General features: G+C 36.0%; 1 protein-coding gene and 1 long non-coding RNA gene across 19 annotated transcripts in view; both read left to right on the top strand.

Annotated features, from left to right (window-relative positions):
• The window catches only part of ZNF536 (zinc finger protein 536), a 342,846-nt gene that overhangs the window by 168,130 nt on the left and 152,216 nt on the right, over window positions 1-22,500 (top strand). The gene's annotated exons all lie outside the window — the stretch shown is intronic.
• LOC118172690 overlaps window positions 20,651-22,500 on the top strand; it is an 11,128-nt gene continuing 9,278 nt past the window's right edge. The window contains exon 1 of the long non-coding RNA XR_004753819.1: window positions 20,651-21,303. This is a non-coding gene — a long non-coding RNA (uncharacterized LOC118172690). The remainder of the gene's footprint in view (window positions 21,304-22,500) is intronic.

The following is a 22,500-nucleotide window of genomic DNA, read 5'->3' on the forward strand; positions in this document are numbered from 1 at the left end:
CCAAATTCTCTCACGATGAAAAAGCTGCAGACTGATTCTCTTTTCTGCCTGTCATGATATATTCAAGTAACTTGGTCTATTGGTTGCTAAGATTTGATCATAAAAAATGTATTTTTTGTTGCTGAGAAAAAAACAAAACAACAAAAAAAAAAACATAAATCGTTGTTTTGTGTTTAGCCCTTAGACTGCAGTCTGGGTGTGTGTTTCTAGGTAAATAGGATTGTAATTGATGGTATGATATGATGTATTTATTACTAGGACAGCTCTCAGCTACATTGAAGGAATGTTTGCTTTCATTTAGAAATTAAATAATAAATTTAGAGGTTCAGCTTAGACAAGACCCCAGATGGGAACTTCCTCCAAGCTCTCCAGTTCTCTGTTTCACTGATCTCTTGGGGTATCAAAACAGCAATGTATTTCTGTGGTATTTCAGTGTTATTTATTGATCATTTCTTGGGATTTGTCAAGGCCACTCTCATAGGGTACAAGGGGCACCATTGTATTATTACAATGGGATCTAACGCAGAGTGGGGAAACCTGAGGTCCAGCCTCACCCAGTGGCACCTGATTTGGGCATCTGAATTCTGATTCTCCTGAGCCATTCTTGGTTCCCTAGCATCACACCCCAGGGTAGGTTACAAGCCCAAGAGTCCTAGATAAAGATCTGTGTGTCTCAAAAACACTGGCCTTTTCTGAAAGACCTGAAGTCCTGAATCATTTTGGCAAAAATGCATTACCCACCTTCTTTCCAGCAGGGGAACTAGAATCTCATCATTTCCTAAAGCATTGCTCTCACTCCCAGTTGACATTTTTCTTTATTATTAGTCTGGATAAAAGCAAGTCTCTAGAGCTTAAAAAGTGAGATGGCTACATATTCAGCCTACTTTTTTTGGTAGTGTAGGTAAGCTTGTCTCCTTAAGGCTGAATGAAAGGGCTTTGTGAGCAATGCTAGTCTTCATTTTGGCATGGGAAAAGATTTGTTCAGGTCCTCTGTCCATGCCACACACTCTGGCTTGGGCTTGTGCTTGGTAGTGTTTCAGCCACATGAGGGGTGCAGGGAGAGGCCCTGTGTGACCAACAAGGGGGTGAATTCTGGCCTATTTTGATAACGAGTCGATGCAATAACTGCACCTGTGTTTCCTTTCAACACCCTGTCCCAGGGCCAGCACTACTGGTCAGTTTGTACCTGCATCAGCTGACAACACCGACGTGGAGTTTAAAGAGTCTTTGATTAACACTGCTCCTAGCCACAGAGCATCCCTTTATCCTTGGCTGTAGCAAACCCAGCCTGGGCTTTGGCTTCTTCTCTGGTATTGGTTTGAGCTGGTTGACTGGGCCAACTTAATGCTATTCTTCCTTCTTTAAGATTTTCTACAGGTACTTTCAAAGATCTTATTGCCTAGGCTAGCTGCAGTTTAGATAATTAGTCTCACAATTTATTAGACAGCCACTTTGGGGTCCGGATAAAACCCAGAAGTTTGGCTGCACAGTCAGAGGCAAGTACATAAGTGAGTATTATCAGAAGTGAGGGGGAAGAAGAGGGGGAAGGAAACATTAGGCAGAGGTCCAAGAATAGGCTGAAATACCAGTATGACATTTTCCGTTTGTGTGCTGCAATCACATGATGTGGAGTGAGACATTCTTAATAGTTCTGTCATGGGTAGCCTAAATTCCCAAAGAACCCAAATGCCTAAGGTACTGTGGATCCATCTGAGGGACACAGCCAGCGTCAGGTGTTCTCAGCAATGGGCCCTGTCAGTGTCCCCAGCTCCTGTGGCTGGCTGTGGATTGTAGCCTTTCCCAGACTGTGTTAGTCCCAGACCGTAGGAAGGTGGGAAGGAAGGCATGGCACGTGCACTGGAAAGAAGCCATGTTGGAATCTGACCAGGCCCCAATCTGGGGTGAAGACACCTGTCCCATTATCCTGGCATGGCCTGTGCCGACTTCTCCTACATTCCCTAGTGGCAGTGTTCATCACAAAATCCTTTATCTCCCGCATCACACTGTGCATTTCTAGACTCTCTTACCCTTTTCTCCCCATTTTGTACCTTAAAATTTCTTTGTCATCTAGCATGAACTGAGAGCTTGAGAGGGCACAGGTATACCGGGGGCCTTGTTTTAATACTAACCTAGAGAGCTGGAAGCGGAAGTAAGGAAGAGGCTTCTGGGCCGTGTCAGGGTTTTTGAGATAATTTCTGATTCCTAGAGCAACACAGATACTGCAGTTTAAATGTTGAGTATCTTCCTAGTTTAAAAAAAAATCTAAAGTGTACAGTAGAGTTACTTCTAAAATGTGCTTGTAAGGATAGCTGTAAGTAGGATTTATATAATTGTGCTTGTCAGCTATGATTCCTGCTTATTCCTGTCTTGTGTACTAGCTGTGCTTTCCTCATGTGCCTCATTTTAGGTATCCCCTTCATTAGATTTCTTATGAATGCCTTACCACATATATCATAGGCTAATGTAATTGAAAGCTAAACTACTCAACGCCAAGGTAGGGGAGTAGTCTGTTTATCAAAGACTGCATAATTTTCTCTTTTAATGATCTAACAAAACTACTCAGAGAGGGACAGAAGCAAATCTGAAAACCCTTTCTGGAATGTCTTAAGTATCCCTATTAAATACTTCACACTCTCCTGAGGGACTTATGGAATACTGTGTATGATCTGACTGAGACCAAAAGGTGATTCAAAGATTTCAGTGAAAAAAAAGAAAGGAGAAAAAAAAAATCATAATTTAGAAAGAATTCAAGAAAAGAACAGAACACCTTTGATTTTTATTAGTAACTGGAAATTGATGGGCATATGACAATTCTGTATATATATAAAGAAGAAAAATGACAGAAGTGAAAATAGACCGTTACTGTTCTTTTGTGTATTCCAGTGCCTTTATGTTAATTTTAGAGACATAGATATCTAGTTTTATTTGTCTGCATATTTATCTTTGATCAAGCAGATATCTACTATGATGAATCTTTTCCATGTTATTCTGCCAAGTGGGCAGTGAGTTCTGAAGGGGAAGAGTTTGTTTATCAAGTATTTTTTTTTTTAAATATATAATTTTATTCATTTTCTTAAAATAATTATGAAGCTAGTACAGTGAAGAACATTAAGTCAACATGGCAACCACATTTACCACACAATGGTATCAGGGTCACCACAATTATTTCCTATTCTGTGTAGAAATAATACTGTGGTTGCTTGGATGCTACCATCTAGTAACTTCATGTAAGTAGCAACTTTGTGATGGTGACCACTACAGTACAATTACAATCAACTTCGTAAGAAGGATAAGGAATGAAAATGGATGTTACTGAGAAGGACAACCTGTAGTAGAGGACAAATATAGAACATTTCATAATGCAGAACTCTGACTATTTCTTTTAAGCCTTATCCTTCAATATTTGAAAACCAAATCACTTTCACTGATAGTGAAAGGACAAGAGGACATGACTTGGGCAGCACGATAGCAGTGTTAGCTGTGAATTGTCACTAGAAGAAAGGTCTGAAATTGAACTGTTATACAAGGGAATCCATGTTTGCTACTCTTGTACCAAAACGTTTCGATAATACCTTGTACATTCAAGCTTGATGCAGCAAGTTTGTCTCTATTGAAGAGGGTGTCTGACAGTAGGCTTCTACCACCTTTCTTAGTCTTCATGTGGGTAAGAGTTTCAGTATCTGGCTGAAGATGGGGAGATAAATTGAAGCCAGTGAGACTGCTGAAATAACACTAAGGAGTAGTCACCATTCCTTTTGCACTGAAAGAACTGTGAAAAGACCTGAAACTATGTTTGAGGCAGCCAGAATTGAAGAACTCACAGCTGTGGGTACAATGGGTGCCCATCAATTCCCAGGCATTTTCCTCACAGCTCCCCAGTGGTGAATAGCAATTTTTTGCAAACATATCTTAGGGCAAGAAAAGAAGCACAGTAGTGACCCTGTTGCAGGTTCTCAGTCTATTGAGAAGAGTGATTAATGTCAGCATTAGGCATGCTGCAGATACCTTGTTTTTTATATGCAGCAACACTAAAGTGATCTCATCAACTATCTGAACATTCAGCAAGTCCAAAATCAAATGCTTGTGTGTCAGATAGACACAGCTGTATTTGTACTGTTGCTCTATCTAAAGAACATGCCAATTGCTTTACTTAGAGTGAGCTGAGAGAGAGCCTCATTACTAAGAACATGTATAGCATTATCAATGAAAAACATTATTGTTCTTTTCCTCAGTGGTTTTAGTGTCCTCAGTTTTCCTTTTATAGGAGCCCATGCTAATATATCTTCAGACAATATGGGGCCTGATTCACTACTCTCATGCACATTGTGTCATCATTTTCACCTCTGCACAGTGGGTGGTAAATAGACATTAGAATAGTAGCACTTTTTACTAGTTTACGTGTGTTATGAAGAAATATAAATGTGCAAGACAATGGAGAATCTGAGTTCAAGGTAGTGTTTTTATTTCTCCCCAAAAATATATGAAATGAACTCTTGTCAGTCAAATTTGATCAGAACTGAATATAGCAAAATGTAATTTCTTACAGTGAAAGAAGGGTGTCCACGATGTAGGTTCACATACTGCAGTTAGAAGGTAGGTGAGTGCATCCTCTCATGCCCTGATGTTGTCTTACTGGGCTTTTAGTTAATTTCTGCCCTCGATGGGCATTAAGCTCCTACAACTTCTCTTGAGAGAATTCTGATCGATTAAGTATTTTTGCTTTTTTTTTTCTTTTTCTTTTTTACTTCCTGACATGTATTTAAAAAGCACTGCTGTTTTGAATTTAGCTTGATGAGGCTATTGAGCCTAGAAAATATGGCAAGTTTTTTAAAGTTAAATCCTCAACGTGCTATGCTGCTATGCTTGGTCATCAGCTGAGTTTTCACAGCTCCAGTCAGAATTTCAAAAGATTCCTTAGCCAAAGGAAATACCAGACATTCAGTAGAAGAGGGCTTTCTTAAATTGTAGAGTAAATTTGGGCAACCATAAAAGCAGCGTTTCAAAACTGTGTTTTCACTGTTGATGATTTTGTTCACAGAAAGGTCTGTAGGAGACAAATCAAAAAAAGAAAATGAGGATTAGTCTATTAAAAATAAATATACAGAAGGTCATTTAAAAATAAAAAATGAAGTAGGTTAGACTATTTAGTAGCAATAATTTCAGGCACTGGGTTCCTTTTGGTTATTTTCAAAACAGTCACTGCTGAGTAGGTAGCGTAATAGAAACAATGTGAAATTCATCAGATGAACCCAAAAGAATTCAATATATTCTTGAATAAAAAACAAAACCACCAAACAACTCTGAGCTGATTGTTGTGTGTCATTTATTTTATAGACAGAAAGCAGCTTCTTTAATTCTATCTTCTTTATATTTAACCAAATGAATAAAGTTGGTTATTAGCAGCATGTGTGGAGTCCTGCTGAAAATCAGGGATTTAAAGGAAATACATTACAACTGTACTCAAGCCTTAAAGGCATAGTATTCTTTATTTTCAAATACCACCAGAAAATTGGTATCTTTCTAATGTGATTACTGTGTGGAAAAAATGTGAGACAGGTGGACTCTTTCTCCAAGGGATAATATGAACATCAGCTGACATTTATACTGTGGAATGACGAGTGAGCTGTTGAGCATCTGATAGTTATGTTGGTGTTTCATTTACACCTTTTATTTTGCTATCTAGATTATAGATAATTTTTTATTATTTATTTATTTATTTTGTAATAGACATATGGAAATAGAATAGTTGTAATATAAGAATAGAGCAAATCTCTGTTCTACTACCAGTTAACATCATCTTTTGAAGTACAAATTAGAAGAGCAGAAGTGTTAACTAGGAGTCTTCCAGGTTCGTGGTTGGTATTTTGTCAGTGTGGCCTTGTCTCACACCAATGATCAAACTCAGTAGGCTGAGTTCAAACACTGAACTAACCAGGTTTGTCTGCTTATGACAGTGCCAACAACGGTAATGTCACTTCTCTTAAAAACATGCAAAAGTGTATGTCAGGAAAGAGGCACTGCCCTTCAGACTGACAGGAAAACGCAATAGCTGTCCATCTACTCCATGACATTGTGAAACCGAGTAGGCACAGAAGTTGCATTAGAAATAGCTTTTGCTGACATAAATATTGCATCTACTATTTTCTTAGACTCTTAACTTTTATAGTACATTCAGCTGAATGCAGTCTATATGCGGGAAGAGCAATGTAGAAGTATTTGGCTTATAAGGTCTTCCTTTTGATTATCTGGATGGGTGAACAAAAATTCAGAACTTCCCTTGAGACAAGTAACATGCAATATTTACTGGCATGTTTTCTTCCCTTTCAAATATTCCACAGACTGTATAGACAAAAGACAGATTAGGCTTTGCATCAGATTTACTAGAGCTCTACCTCCTTGCCTTTGGACTCCAGCTTGCATTTTACACTTCTGTCTGAAGTTGCTGAAGAATTAAGCTTGTGTGTGCACTCTTTGTACATAACAGGCTTTCCCAAGTGACTACTTAGCACTATTAAAAACAAAACTAAGACTGGCAATAAGGTTCTAGTAAATGTAAATGAATTCTATTTAAAAATGGCCCATGGCATCTTTCTGTAATGACCATCTTTTTGCTGCATGCAGAGTGCTGGTGGCATTAGTGAATTAAAAAATACACAGATTTTCAGGGATTTGGGTCTGATTTGCATTTACAGTACAGATGTTTTGCATTGCACAGCACAGCAGTGAGGTGGACTTAAAGTACAGGAAGAAATACAATGCAAGCACACTTCAAGCTTTTGTAATGCTGCATGATTCATAAAGCCAAAATCTGGTATACTGGTGTCATCTACTTTGTTTTAATCAGTTACATCAGGTATGAGTCTAGTACAGTGACTTGGAGCCAATCCGAAGAGTAGTGATAATTCCTTCCTTATCTTTTACTGCTCTTCTGTAAATGTTGTCTTTTCAGAGGTACTCCCCTCTTCAATTTCTGTCATGTATTCTTTAAATAATCACCTAAATTTTTGTGTGTTAATTTTTTAATTTCTTGTCAATAGAAATAGAATCAGTGTCTCTGCTTATTCTTAATATATATATGTGGGTGTTGGTTTTTTTTAACACCGTAGTTCCTATGTCCCTTTAAATTTCTTTCAGTTGTTCTTTACCTCTAAACAATCTTTCATTACCAAGTTATTTATCTGAGAAGAAAGTGAGACTGTCTCTTTGTATTGCTGAATAACATCACTCTTTTTTCTCAAGAAGTCATTACACACTGACATCATATTGTTCTTCATTAGATGATCTGTTGCCTGAAAGTATCTTGGTGACACTGAACTTGAAAGCAACCAGAGTACAAGTGCTAGGATGCCTGGAGAGCAGAGTCTGGCAATACCTTGCTCAAGCAAATATCCAAGATAATTTTAAAACGGCATTAACAAATACAAACCACCCCCACAGAGGTAATTTTCACCTCTGAATTTTTGCTTGTTTCTTAGTCCAGCCCAGACTTCAGCCATCACTGTTACAATGCTGGAAGCCAAGTCCTACCTAGCAACGATAGCCATGTATAATAATTTAAACTTAAAGAAAAATAACACAGCTGCTGGTAGAGTAGTGTCCAGAGATTTCTAGGTGCTTTTCAACAATGAAAGGGTGGTTTCTGTCTTGAAAACGTATGTGTGTGCATAGAAAAAGACCTTTGATATTCACAAAGACCACAATTAGCGCTGCACTGTAATTGCTATTCCTTGATTAGCTGGAAACCTTATGTACTCAATGGATGTTCTTTTTATGTTCATGTGAAGTGCTCACAATGTACTTGTGAAATTTGTGCAAGTATTCCTTTGAATTGTGCTGTTTCACAATTCATGGAATCTCAAAATTTCTATTCCTTTGACTAGGTGCGTAGCTCTGGTGGTAAGTCTTAGTATGAAGACTTAGACAAGAGTAATAATTTAAGTCTTTGTAAATGCTTGACCATGCAAATTAAATTCTAACTTTTCCTATATGTAATGTATTAATCTGTTTAATTGTACCTCTCTATAAAATAGCCTTCCCATACATTTATTTAATGTAAAAGGAAGAAAGAACACAGACATCCAAAGAGGCCGACAAAATTCTCCTTATACTCCCCAAATCCAGTAAGACAAAATTGGAAAAAGTCTGTTTGTCTTACTGAATTCACAAGTGGGTCACTTCTGTGGACACAGGATCCAAAATGGCTGCTATTGTCTCATAAACAACTTAATGATAACAGGAGCTTTTGAGACTTTTGTTGTTGTTTGTCTTATTTTTAATTAATTTATTTTTATTTAATTTATATTTATGTATTTATTTATTTTTACTTATAATAAAGCAGCAACAAAAGACTTAAAATATCTTCTTCAGAAGCCTGGTCAGGGTTGAGGTGGTGGAGGTGAAACCAATGCAGGAGTTGTGTGGCCCAGAGGGGTGTTTTTAATATTCCTCCCTCATGCAGCACTTTTCAACAATTGCTTCAGCCTCCCTCTCCTGATCACCAGCTGTAGTTGACAGTCTTCCAGACCAGCCATGCCTGTGGCTGCTAAAAGAACCAATTGTGTTGAAGGTAATATTAGGGGAGGTTCCTACAGCCGTTACCCTGTCCAAATACTTTTTGAATTATGAGAAGCCAGAGCCACGTGACTTGTTAATTCTGCTCAGATTACTAGCAAGTAATCTGCCAGATGTGGTGGTGCAGAGAAGTTCCAGTTTGAGAATCCCTGGTACACAATAATCAAACACAGAGCTTGGATGGGTAATGCTCTGTTTGCAGATCCTATTGGATAACTACTAAAGTTGCATGGGTGAAATAGATAAAGTTGGGAAGTCTGCACTAGAAGTGTTTGCCTTTACACTTATTTACTCACTGTTCTTGCCTTTGTACAATAATATCTTTTCCCTGAAGGCCTTTGAAAAATTCAATCACAAAATAGAAAAAGAGTATGTTTGTTCTGGGTAAAATTTGGAAGCATTGTTCTGATGACACCTGTAAAACATAATTATAACTCCCATAGCTGTTTCCTCTCATATTTAGAGAGGAAAATTCTTTGCCTCTAATCTCAGGTGCATACCTGTGGAAGGCTTAGATTCCTTCAAGCAGTATCAAAGTAATGATAACAGTGTGCAGCTGCTGACTGTCTTTTCCTTGTTGTTACTCACCCAGCTGTTTAGAGGAAAAGAAAAAGAGAGAGAATCTCTCTAATCAGCCATATGGCACAAAGTTTTATTTGCCATACTAAGTTAAAATGTACATTATTGGTCAGCATCTTAAATGCAAATGTTGACATAGCTTTTCAGGAGTACCAGATATAAAGGGAAAGAAAATCAGATACATTTAATTCACATTATTTAGTATTAAGTACAGACATAATTTATTCTATCTTAGTGGAGTTTCCATCACTGGAGTTTGCCTTACCCAAATGACCTATGAGCATGGAAAGCAGATCTCAGCCCCTGCTTTCAGTCCTAACAGGTAACTTAAGAACTGTTGAGGTGGAATTTTAGTTTTCTACAATGCAGTTTCAGTTTGCTTACACACATAAGTATTCTGGATCAGACCACTGGACTATGATATCTGGACTACGATATCTGGTATGCATCTTTAGTACCTGTTGATATATTTAATGCATACATACAGTAGGGATTTTTTGGTTAAGAAAGATTAATTTTGCTCTTATTTTAAATTGAGCATAGTTAAGTATGAAAAAAAATATATATTTTTTTCTTCCCTGAACACCAGCAACAAAACTTTCTTGAGTGCAAGTGAATTTGCACTCAAAGAGTAGAAATAGAGAATTATGTTATTAATATGTGTGTGGTTTTAGTGAGTCTCCATTCTAGAAACTGCAAAGGAAAATGATTTTTTGGCGGCTTGACTTTGAAAGTTTGTCAGGCACACTTTTAAAAATTGTTCTGCCATTTAATATGTGCATATGACTATAAGTCCTTTAGTTATTGACATGTTGGCTTCAAACATCCCACTCAGGAGACTCATAATTGTAACAGAACATAGAAGTTAGGCACACATCTGTGTGTCTGGGAGTGGGGGCGTGACTAAAAGGCTTAAGCTGAAGGGAGTTGTAACCCTGTTTATGTTGCTTATCAGAGCACTATGAGAATGCTGGAGTATTTCCAAATGATTTAAGAATACAATTTTTATTTATTTACTTATTTATTTTTTCCTTATAACATGCTTAAAAATATATTCCATAAACAATAATACCCGGTTCTCTGGGATGAGATCTTCAGTATTTTAAGCACTCTCCTTTCTGTGATACGTAATGTACTTTGACTTGTACTTAATAATACACCAAGAAATGTTTGATCAGATAAGAATCTCTCTTTCTTTTTTTTTTCTACAAATAGCCACATAAGTGGTCCTGCACTGTCTAACAAATTTGTAATTTCATATGGTGAGGTGTTATCTCTTAAAAAATAAGCCTTGACCCATATCATCAGTGCAATTGTTTGTTTCCTTGTAGAAGCACTATAATCAAGCTATCATCAGAGGTTTCATAAAAAAGTGTGCAAATATTTTTCCATAGAATGTGACTCTTTCTTCATCTGATGGTCCATGCATCTATTCTTCTCACTGTTTCTATTGCTGCTACTTACAAAGTCTTTGACAGATGTAATAGATTTTGTGGAATGACTCTGTTGTAAGTCACTTCCAGAATATTATAGTGTGCAGTTAAAATGACTCTTGCGATTACCTCTCTCAGTGATTGTACTTTATCTTGGTACCTACTGAAATTAAGAATTCTTTCCTTTACTCACCAATATTTTTAAAAACTATGAATGTAAAAATAACATTGCTATAATGAATTCACCTAAAATTCATTTCAGACCTTTTTATTCCAGTTAATTCATTAGGAATTATTTTTTTTTAGAACTAGATATAAAAAAAAAATAAAATATATTCTTCTGAGAGAATTACTTTGTGGTTGGGAACATTTAATAGATGTGTTTACTTGGGGGACAAGACAATTCCATTGACAGAAGGACTGTTTAAAATTTACCTTGTCTGTCCTCTGCTCTGTAGTAATAAATTTAGGAAACAAAAATCTGTACTTCATTTTAATATAATCTTTTCACTACTTATATGAAGTGTATGGTTATGTATCTGCAGGTTCTAGATCTGAGCATGCCCCCATGGCAGAATCTGCCTTTTTGTCTTCCTAACCAAAGATGATGGCTTTGTTAGTTACATTTTTTTTTTTTTCATTTTTTTTTTTCCTCCCTTAGTGAGTAAGCAAGAAAATAAAGAGCTGGAAAAAAAATCAGAAAATGTTCTTGTCCTATTCCTTCCTTTCACAGGAATAACAGCTCTAGGGCATGAGTGTTCGGTTGCAAATGACCATGCATATGATGAGAATATCTTAAATAAAGTGATATTATTACAGGAATAAATAATACAATGCTGAAAACACACAAAAAACAGTGAGGTGTGTAAATGTAATTTAACCAAAGTCAAATAATGTAAGTGTAGCTCATATATTGTAATATTAGTCAAGAATATAAAAGACCACACCTGGTTTTTGTTATTGTTGTTCAGAAAATATTTGCTTTTCCTTAAAAATAGGCTGCATCATTTAAAAATCGAAGTCTTGGCTGTGGAAGTCCAGCCTAACATTGCTGCTTTACTGAAGCTAATAGTCAGGATTTCTGGCATTTCTGAGGTTTGTATGCTGCATGGAATGCTTGGAGTAGCAGGAACGGTCTCCTGAATGGTCTTCCCTGTATCTTCATCAGGCAGATAAGCCAACAGTTTGTGTGTCTCTTGCCCTAGCACCTTATGACAGTGAATTACTTCTGTGTCTCATCTTTTTCTTAAGGTTATGGAGATACGGACATATTTGCCATTAGCAATCTCAAACTACTGGCTTAGACAATTGGATTTAAAAAATGTTCTTCTACATGGTTTAACTGTCTAACAAATCTTTAACCTTCCTTTTCTTCCAGGCCTTCGATACTGAGTAGTTTAAACTTTGCTCTGATCTGTGTTGCATACATTTCTGTTTTGGCCTATGAAACTGTTTATTCTTTTCTCTTTTGCTTGGTTGTTTTGCTTATTTATTTCTTTTAGTACTGAAGAGAGATTTCTGACTGAAAGCTGTTGAGTTTGCAGCCTTTTATTTGTTTTCACAGCTGATGTAGAACAGTTTCCACAAACTATCAAACTAATGCATTCATATACCTACCAAACAATTCTTGGACGGTAATAGCTGTCTTTTCCTATCACATATAATCCACTTCTAACCATGAATCTTTAAGTGGAAGATTCTATATGATGTTAGTGGTTCCTGCAGTCTCATTTTGTTGGAAGTGGGTCATGGGGAAGGTCTGTACTCTTAGTTTCATTTTATAGTACATTGTTGTTGTCTACTTTTATACGTCAGTGTGCTGCTTATGCTGCATGTTGCTATCTGTGTTTTGTCTCCTGGCTGAAGTCTCCTTGTGTTGATTCATAACACCTTCTGATTTTCTTTTAAATATAATTTTGTCCTTACTATACTGGCAAAAGCCACAACTACTGTGAAGTAAATCATTTACATGTTCTATAGCTAAGAGAGCCTTTGGGCTGGAAGTATTTCTAGATAGATATTCTTAGAGAAGTATTAGCTAATGCTGTGATCAAGTCTTAGGATTTATGAATAAGTACAATTAGTATTGACAAATGTAGTTAATTTCTCAAATGCCAGAACACCTGTATAAATTCAGCCACTAGGAATGGATGCATCCTTATTCTACTAACAGAGTGGGTCAAGTACTTTGGTGTCACTGCTTTTAGAACATGATGGCTGGGGAAAGCTAAGTTTGACTCTCTGGGGTAGTGTGGATTCATAAGCTTTTAAAGGTTTCCATGCATGCATGCTTCTTTGTAGATGATGTCCACTTCCTGTCAGAGTACTATATATTTTCTTGTTCCTCATGGAATCTATGCTTGCCTTCTCTTTCGATGTTTTCTGTAGAGATCTGTGTTTTATTCCAGGATGGACAGATATGTTTATAATAGTATATTTTCAACCATTCTTAAAATAATTAATCAACATCATTTGGTCAGCTTCTTCCCTGTCTAATAGGCTAGTTTTTACACATTTGTTGTTGGTGGTCATGGTGGTAAATCTCAAAGTAATTGAGAATAAGGTAAAATATTGCTAATTCAATTCTATACATTGCAAAACTGAGGTGACAAAGGCAAAATAATTTGCTTAAGGTCATTCAGTATTCCAATGGAAGAGTTAGTGGAGCATCTCCTGAGTTTCAGCCCAGTGATTTACACAGTAGCCTATATTGAGTTTCTGTAGTTGAATTCTGTGGTTCTTTTTTTTTTTTTTTTTTTTTTTTTTAGAAAATTGCAGATTTTTCTACAGCCAGTATTCATCACAAGTAGATCCAAAGTAAAAGTGTTATTGTATCAGCTATCAAATAGGTTGAAAACTCTATATTAGCATTATTCTTCAAGGACTGACTTAGACCTTTTTTTTTTTTTTGGTCACACAATGACAAATGTCCAGAACAATGAGATAGATGCAATTACAGTAGAAATTAGTGTGACTTTTTAACTAGGCAGCTTTAATAGGTAATGGCTGCTAAGCTATGATGGCTAAAGAAGTACTAGTTGTCCAACTTACACGATTCATAGAGTATCCTAGAACAGTTGATATTTTGACTAAGATATAACCATACACAATCTCCCAAATAGCTAGGACACTCTTCAGTTTCCATTAATTAAAGGATAGATATCTTATATATTGTTCTACATTTTGGAGGGGCTTATAACAATCATGACAGCCAAATGGGCAGTTAAAGTGCTATTCCCTAATGTCACCTCTAAATCACTTGCTCTTCTAGCTCTTCAAGGGTCATAAAATACTTTTTTTTTTTTTTTTTTTTTTTTAACCTTGTGTAGGATCACTGCCAGCTGGTTAACCTGTTGCAGATAAATGTGAATAAATTTGACCAACTTATTCTAAGATCCAGAAGAAAATGTATCATAGAGATAAAACCAGTTGTTAATTGGCAGGGTAGATCCATTCAATCTCTGAGGAAAGAGAACCTCAGTAGAAGACTCTTATATCTGACACTGTGTGTGGTCTTCCAGTCATAAGCATGACAGGATTCAATATTTATTCTAATTTACCTTTTGATTTCAATTATTTTTTGGGAACTTTTTAGATTTCCACTTTGGAAACTTAAGAAATTTACTTTTCTCCATGCATTCTTCTTTTCATAGCCTGAAAGGAACTGTACAGTAATCAAAGCTGTAATTTTCCATTAAAGTATATATCTTATTTCCTCCAAAGTTATGGCATATTTTGTCAAATGAAAATAATGGGTAACATCAAACTAAGTCTCAGCCAATAGCACTGTTTTAATTGGGCTTTTAAAAGTCCAAGAAATTGTTCTATTTGAGAATTTTGACTTGGAAAATGAAACATCATACTAAGTAATAATGAAGGCCCAACCCAATCAACCTCACTGAAGTCATCAGCCCAGTGACTAATGATGCTTATGAATTCACAGAGCCTGATTAAAGTTACAAAGTGTTGTTTTAATGACCTTATGTGAACAACTTGCAATTCTACACAATTGAGGTGAATACTGTGTGCATATTTCAGAAAGGAGATGCATGCTGATATTTTAATAAAGCATAGTCAGATCTGTTAAAAAATAACATGTATGAGCTGAAATACAGATGGCAGTTCTCTAGAGCTCATATATTATTTCTAGGGGATATTGGGTGAACTAATAGTAGAATTTACTTTGATGAGGAGCATCCTCTAAATGCAAAGAACATCCACTGATGTTATTAGATTTATTTATTTGGATATCCATAGTTAACCTTGCATTTTGTGTGAGGGATAAAATGATTCTTATTGTGAATAACGCTTTAATTTGGAAGATATCACTTACATGGGTTTAAAACACTGGGGTCCTAATTTCTGGCATTATTCTCTCTCCTTGGAGCCTGCTGTTGGATTGAAATCTGCTGTTTGGTGCCATACAGTTACTGCTGGGTTATCAAGTTGTACACTGGTGATTCATATCTAAAGTTATGCTCCTTTCTTTTTCTTTGTTTTAAATCACACTGAAAATTATGAATAAATCTACTTCAGGCTTTCTTGTATGTTCCACTCCAGTTGAAGAAAAACATCTCTTTTGCTGCCAGGACATTGTAGAGATTTAAATTGGCATAGTTCCTTTGAAATAGTCAGCCATTCCAGTGTACCGGAGCTCTGGATTGGGTCCTTAGTTTCACACATTTAACAGATTTTAAAAATAAAGAGATAAGAAAAGGATGGTAGACATAAAAGATTTATGAGAAATAAAGTAGCAGTTTATCTCATCTAAAAAATGTATATCAATGAAGCTAACTACAACTGTCAAAGGAAATAATAACAAAAATAAAAATTAAAAAACAAAACAAAACAAAAACAAAGCAAGAATTCTGTAATTTGATGTGTTTTCTTGAAAGACAGTACTTCCTGGAGCAGCTCTTGTGTTGGTGTAAAGTGGCATACGAATATGGATACCAGTGGGGATTTGTTGACTGTAACCACTAAGAATCTGGTCTCTGTTATTTAAAATAAAGGTTGACTATTATATTCCTCTGTACACTACAATAAGCAATCCACTTCTGAATTAAAACCCTCTCGGTGTATTTTCATAAAATCATGCCTACCATAGCAGAAGGTTACTATTGAATCCAGGCATCTTTGAATTATGAAACTTTTCCTACTTGCATTTCTAAAGTAATTTGCTATGGTTATGTTTTAAATGCCAGACATAAAAAAAAATCTATTTATTCTCTCTTCTGGGTCACTCACCACTTGGGTGTTTATGAAAGGATCAATATATATACTGTCCAAAGGGATTTGATAGGGAGTAGATATTTGAATCACGAAAGTGATTGTTATTTTACTTAGGAAAAAGTCTTTTTTGTACTTTTTCCATATAAAAAAGATAAAATCCTATGTAAATAGTAAGTGTTTTTTCTGTAATGAATGTTCCTTTCATTCTGCATTTCTGTATAATATTGGAAATTGTGTTTTTATTAGAAGAGGCACTGGATGGAAGCCAACAATTTTTTCTTTTAACTTGATATTTTGGGCTCTGATCTTTGTTAAAACTATAATGGCATGTATCTAGTACAGTCAGAGGTCATTTCTATAGCTACTACCATTTCCTATCATTTCTGGGGAATGTTTGTTTTCAAAACAAAGAATTGGGTTAAAGCTTAAGTATCGTATTTCAGAACATATTTCAAACTGAAATTAAGAATGCTAAAACCTTTCCTTTAAAGGTCAGATGATATTTATTATTATTACAAAAATGATCTGTGATTTATGAATTTAACTTCTCGTAAACCTCCTTTGTAACAGAATATGCAGTCAGAAGCTTAACATTACATTGTTTTCCTTTGACAACGTATCCACGAGACCACTGCAGCTGTTCCTTTACTCACAATAGCAGATTAATTAACACAATCATATGCTGTTGGCTCCTACTCAATGAGTAGGTCTGCAGTGGGGTAGATAGGTAAATCCTTTAAATGTGTATGAGATAAAGGATATACTATAGTAGTTTCATAACTAGCCAGTTCTGCTTCTGACTAGTCAGCCCTATCAGCAATGGTTCACTGACTACAGAAGCTGTGAGCTTACATTTCAAAGGCAGCCACACCTATTACAGAGCAATAATGCCTGAATCATTGCGAAACTCAAATATGTAAAAGCACGGGAACGCTCAGAAATCACCATATTTTGCTAAAATAACAGGCAATCTGCTTCAAGCATTTAGAGTAACCAGGAAAAAAGAAGTGGCAGTTCTGTTGGTTGCATTATTATTGTTTTTTTCTTTTAAAGTTCAGTCATTGCTTTCCTTAAATATCTTAATCTGGTCTTTATTCAGTTTTTGCCCACTGTGTATTAGAAATACCTGTAAGCAGCAGCCATGGCATCAGTTTTAAGTACCAAAATATTTTTTCATCCATTTCTCTGTGTGTGTTAATGAACATGTGAGCAGCTAAATCTCTTTTTCCTAAACAAACAGTCATCAGCAGCATGTAAGTATTTATTTGGCAACTTTAGCTGACATTTTAGTGGATGCTAAAACCTTTGTTACCAGTAATATAACTCTTTATTTATTTATTTTTATTTTATTTTTTTACTTTAAAGAGAAACATACCCTTTTGGGGAAAGAGGTTCAAGGCAAATTTAAGAAAATTTCCTTCGGGCTTTTCACTAACATCCGTGAGGAAAAATAATTGTATTATTTGTTGCATCCTTTACAAAATTCTGATAAAATTGCAAACTACTACCTTAAAATGTTCTCATTTTAGGGACAAAGAAAACTCGTTGTGAAACCTCTTCTCTTGAAAAACTCTCACTAGTTTAATTTCATTGAGGTTCTGTTGTCCGTGTTTTATTGCAGTTGAAGTTATGGGCTTTTACATATTCTGTGAATTTAATGTAATAGTATAAATATGCATTTTGATCATAAAAAAACATAAGTAGGGAACATGATTGATTTTGACAGGGATTTGCTTGCATAGGAACAGCAGCATAAGACCCACAAATAAGAGAGAAAATGAAATTTAGATTATTTTTGTGTGTGTGTGTGCAGCACAGTTGTTGAAAAATTAACATGTTAATGGCACATACCCTTATAACTGAGAGATCTTTTGAGTACCTAAAGACCCATTTCCTTAACTCCTCCAAAGAGCTTCTTCTCCTTGCTGCCTAGTGGTGAAAGCAGAACCTGCTCTCAGGTCTTTCCTTGTTAGTTTCCCGGTCAAAAATAATTGCAGAAAGAGATTCTGCTGCCTTCAGCCATCTCATATCACAGAATGTAAATATTTGCATCAGCTTGCAGACTAACTTGCTTTCTGTGACCTTGTTGTACTTAGCTAACATGTTGTAGGTGGTGGAGCCCATGTCCTTTGAGAAGATGGAGGTGCAGCAAAGGGATGAGGAGGTTTGCAGGTAGTGTAAAAGATCATGCTGAGTGAGGCTGACCAACTGACAAATGAGTTTATGTCCTACATAAACTTGGTACTGGTGGTACTTAAGTTAATTTATCAAAACACCTAGATGAATGCAAGCCTTTAAGATGTAGTAGTCCTACAAAATCAAGGGGGGGTTATCACATAGTTCAAATAGGCAGGCGAAGTTTAAGAATCTTACTGATGTTACTCAACAGGTGATACGCTTTCACACCAGTAAATCACAGATTTATAACACATTTCCCATTATATGTATGTAAACACATACACATATATATACACATACGCATATGTTATTAGATTAATTCATAGATGAGCAGCTGAAAGCAAAATAAGTAATAATTTTATCTTCAGTTGAAAAAGCACTGGCTGCCAGAAATGAACTCTTCTGAAAATCAGTCCCTTTTAACCATCCTCCCTGAAGTCACAGGCTTGTCTTACTACACTGTTGGATCTAGAATAATGTCTTGACTCTTGATCAAAGAAAAGCCGTCATCTAACATAATGTCAGTGCTGGGAACCGCAGTCAGGTGTGTTGTGATTTACAGACTGGATCCCAATTTCCTGTGGTTTGCTCCAATGCTGAGACACAGGTGCTACAGGAGGGTTTTTCTGAGCAGAGTGGGGAACATGTTTGACTGCTTGTCAGACTAAAGACCATGCGCTGCCTTTCTCAGAAGGAGAATTTTCCTTAATTTAGTTTTTATAATTACATTCTTTAAGCCTAAATTGTCCATGCAATTTCAATTTGATACCATTTTCCTTACTCTGTTTTCAAGCTGTCTGTTTTCAGATCCTTTTAAATAATTGTTCCTTTCTGTCACTGTGACAGGTGAAGAGGGGCCCGTGTAAACAAGCCAGCTACAACCTCTGTTGGATTTTGCATTCTATTAAGATAAAACTGTTTGAATTTATATGACAAATATTAAGCCCTTTGTGAAATTTATCTAGAGATAAACTCAAAAGCTCTCTGTCTTCTGTCCTCCCAGCCCAAATTTAGGATCTGAAATGCCTTCCTCTTTTGTTAGATTATACTTGTCCTGCTTTATAGTTTCTGTATTTAAGAGCCCCTTCGGATTTATGTTATGGATTCCTGTTTTGTAGGTCTTGCAGTGAAGTACTCGTGGATGTTTTTTCCTAGTTCTGTGATGCAACAGCATTGTTTTGTGGGGCTCTTATTCAACAATATGGAAGACCCTTGGCAATGGATGGAGCTTCCTGACACTCTTTCATGCACTGGGAATTGCTGCAATAAAGGTTCCTTGAGAATTATTTGGGAGCAAAGATGTATGATAAAAGAAAGCAAGTGGGCAACTTAGAAATTAGGGTCACACAGAATGCCATCAGTTTGCACCTCCACAACAAACTGTGAATAAAGGCTGCATTTTTTATTTTAAAATAAGATGTTTATTTGTGTCAAGTCCACTCTGCAATTATAAATATTTAATTCAGTGTAACTTTGCAAGGCTGTTGCAACATGCATTTCTTATAACTGTCTATATATGGAGTGACACAGTAGTATTGATTTGTGTGATAGCTTCCACCTGTGATGTTTGTCTTTTTGTCTGTCAGGTCAGCTGTGCAGAAATGAGTTTTACATGTGCCTTTAAATATTTAGATGTACTGCAGATTACCTCAAGGATGTTGTTGATGTCATGGGGATGGGTAGGATTAGGAGCTTCTTTCTTCCAGAAACTTTTCTTTACACCTAGGCAAGTAATTTTGTCTTTCTATACCCCAGTTTCTTCTGTCTGAAAACACAGAAGAGCTTTCTTTGTTGAATTCTTTGAGATCTGTGGATAAACATTGGTGCACAAAAGCTAAATGGTGGTGTTGCAGTGGTTTGTGGTGTGCCGAACTCAGTGAAACTGAGCTGAGCCCCACCCCTCACCTTTTTAATATTTAAACAGGATAGTTGATGATTTCCATTTCAAACTGTGTCTAAATGGTATTCTCTGGGTTTGTGGCAGATGAAGTAGTTCACACTTTATCATCAGTTATCCAAACTTCAATTAACTGTAAATTCATACTAGGGATAATGCATGTTTTGTATAATACTTTTTTTTCTTCTTCTTCTTCCTATAAATGGTAATCAGAAGACTTGAGTATGTCAACCTTTCAGGATTCTTCCTGGCTTTTGGATAAGGAAAGTTAAGCTTTTTAATGTTACTGACCTAAAACATTTCTAATATGCTCTCATATAAAAATATGGGGATTTTATTTAGTTATGAATTACAGAACTTGGTCAAAAATATATTTTTGCACACAACTGTCCAGAAATTCCCAGAAATACTACTAAAATAAACATGATAGTGTCCATACTTGGCAAAATTATCTGTTTTCTTCAAATACTAACTGTAACGTCCAGCACTGGAAGGTATGTTGCACAAAAGCACATATATTATTTTATTCTACAGTTAAGAGATTTTAAATATGACTATGAGGGTATTGAGTCATTAGTGACGAATGGTTAGATTTCCACAAAGAAAATGACTATTATCTGGTCATGACCTTTATAATAAACTTGCATTTTATCACAAAATTTGTAACATGCAGGACAGACTTCTACTAGTTCACAGGTCTGTTCTTCACCACACTATAAGAGTGCTGTCTATGGCAGAATCACTTTACAGGTAGGTACATTGAGTTCAGTGCTTCTGTGTTTGCTCTAATTGATTTTTTGAAAAGTAAAAAAAAAAAATAAATTTCTTCCCTTAACATTATTTCTCTCTAAAAATAAGTATTAAAGTTGCTCTAAAAATGCCCCAAACCTATTAAATATGAGATAACTGTAGACTGGGAACAATTGTTTTGATTGTAACTCCAGTAATAGAAGTTTGCTGCTTGCTCTGCCCTGAAAAAGAACTTGTGACTGAAAATTATTCCTGCTTTTTTAGATGTTAGCTGTTTTAATATTAGTTAAGTTTTAATATAAGCTGTTAATTCTTGCAAATTCTACTGTGCTTCTATCTTTAGATCACCATAGCTATAACAGCATTATTACTGTAAAGTATAGTAGAGAATTACTGTAAAAATTACTGGAACATAGTCTACCTTTACAATTGGATGGGGCTGCTATTGACATCAGCATTAAAAGACCAAACTGAGAAGATAACATTTACTGACACAGAGGAACATTTTGCCTTTTTTTCATAGTGTGTTATTAGTGAGGCATGCCCTGTACATGTTCCCCCAAGGAGTCCAAAATTTCCTCATGTTACTTCCATTCCCAGCTTCTGCTTTCTGGAAGCCCCGCTGCATTTAACCCAGGGACCCGTTAACAGTTCTTGAAGCATGTAAGTTTCCCCAAACCAAATCCTGGTTTTGCTGAGCTCTAAGCAAAAAACAGGGCTTAAACATTGTGCTGGGTTGTGGCTTGATGAGAAAAAGCATCATCCAGTTGTCAGTGTTGCAGAAAAAAAAAATAAAATAAAAAAATAAAACTGTTCCCTTCCTGAGAAAGGGGTTGGTGTTAAGTTTGCGAACTTAGACAACGTTGCAGTAAAGGACTGGTAGAGATAACAACTTTGAAGTAGGAGAAGGGTTTTTCATGTCTAGTGGCCCAGGCTGTGAATGAGCTACACCTGGTGCTCTTCCTGAACTATCTGCTAGGAGTATCCAAACAGCCCTGCAAGAGAAAGAACCAATCAGCTAATGAATCTCAGACTTGTGTATTATTTTTGGAAATCAGGGCTACAGGACATCAGCATCAGCTAGGATTTTTACTTTTTTTTTTTTTTTTTTTTTTTTTTTTCTTGTGATATGCTATTGAAATAAATAGCTTTATTTTAATGGGATTGTTAGTAGGTTGCTTCATATTTAAAATATTGACTGCAAAAGTACTCCTTCATGAGAAGGAAACTTTTTTTTGTGTGTGTGTGTGTGTGTGTGTGTGTGTGTGTGTGAGATAGATGGCTGATGGAATAAATGCCATTTTTTCCCTGTAGACATAAGGTATTCCTAAGATAGTAGAGACTGCAAAATTCATAAGAAATGTATAATGAAAAGTAGTAAGATTACCATTAGTTCTGTAGATGGAAAAGAGTCATTTCAGGCTAGATGGTTTGACATTCTTACGTTAGTATTTCCATCCTGATGTGTGAACAGGAAACTGCTAGATGTATCCAATGAAAAATAATATTTGCATCTATCTCAGAATGCCACAGAGAAGAGCAGCTTAGCTCTTTGGCTGGGTAGGGTGTACTCTCCAGAAGAGTTCTGTTCAGGTTTCTTAATGGGCTTTGACAGGTTGTTTGTAGCTTAATTTACAAAGGAATTTGATTAAAGAGCTCAATGAAAGAGTCTATATTCAAGTTTGGATTTGATGTTGTGGTCTACTAAAACAAAATGGAGGCTTCCAGACCTCTGGAAATATTTGATTATGTTCTCAGTTTGGGATTGTTTTCTCTCCAGATAGGCTGTGAAGTAGAACTGAATAAGCTGCCCCCTTTAACACCATTACCAATGACAAGGTTTTTATTTGACTGTAATAT

Source organism: Oxyura jamaicensis, chromosome 11 (assembly GCF_011077185.1).
Source record: "Oxyura jamaicensis isolate SHBP4307 breed ruddy duck chromosome 11, BPBGC_Ojam_1.0, whole genome shotgun sequence".
Classification (NCBI taxonomy): domain Eukaryota; kingdom Metazoa; phylum Chordata; class Aves; order Anseriformes; family Anatidae; genus Oxyura; species Oxyura jamaicensis.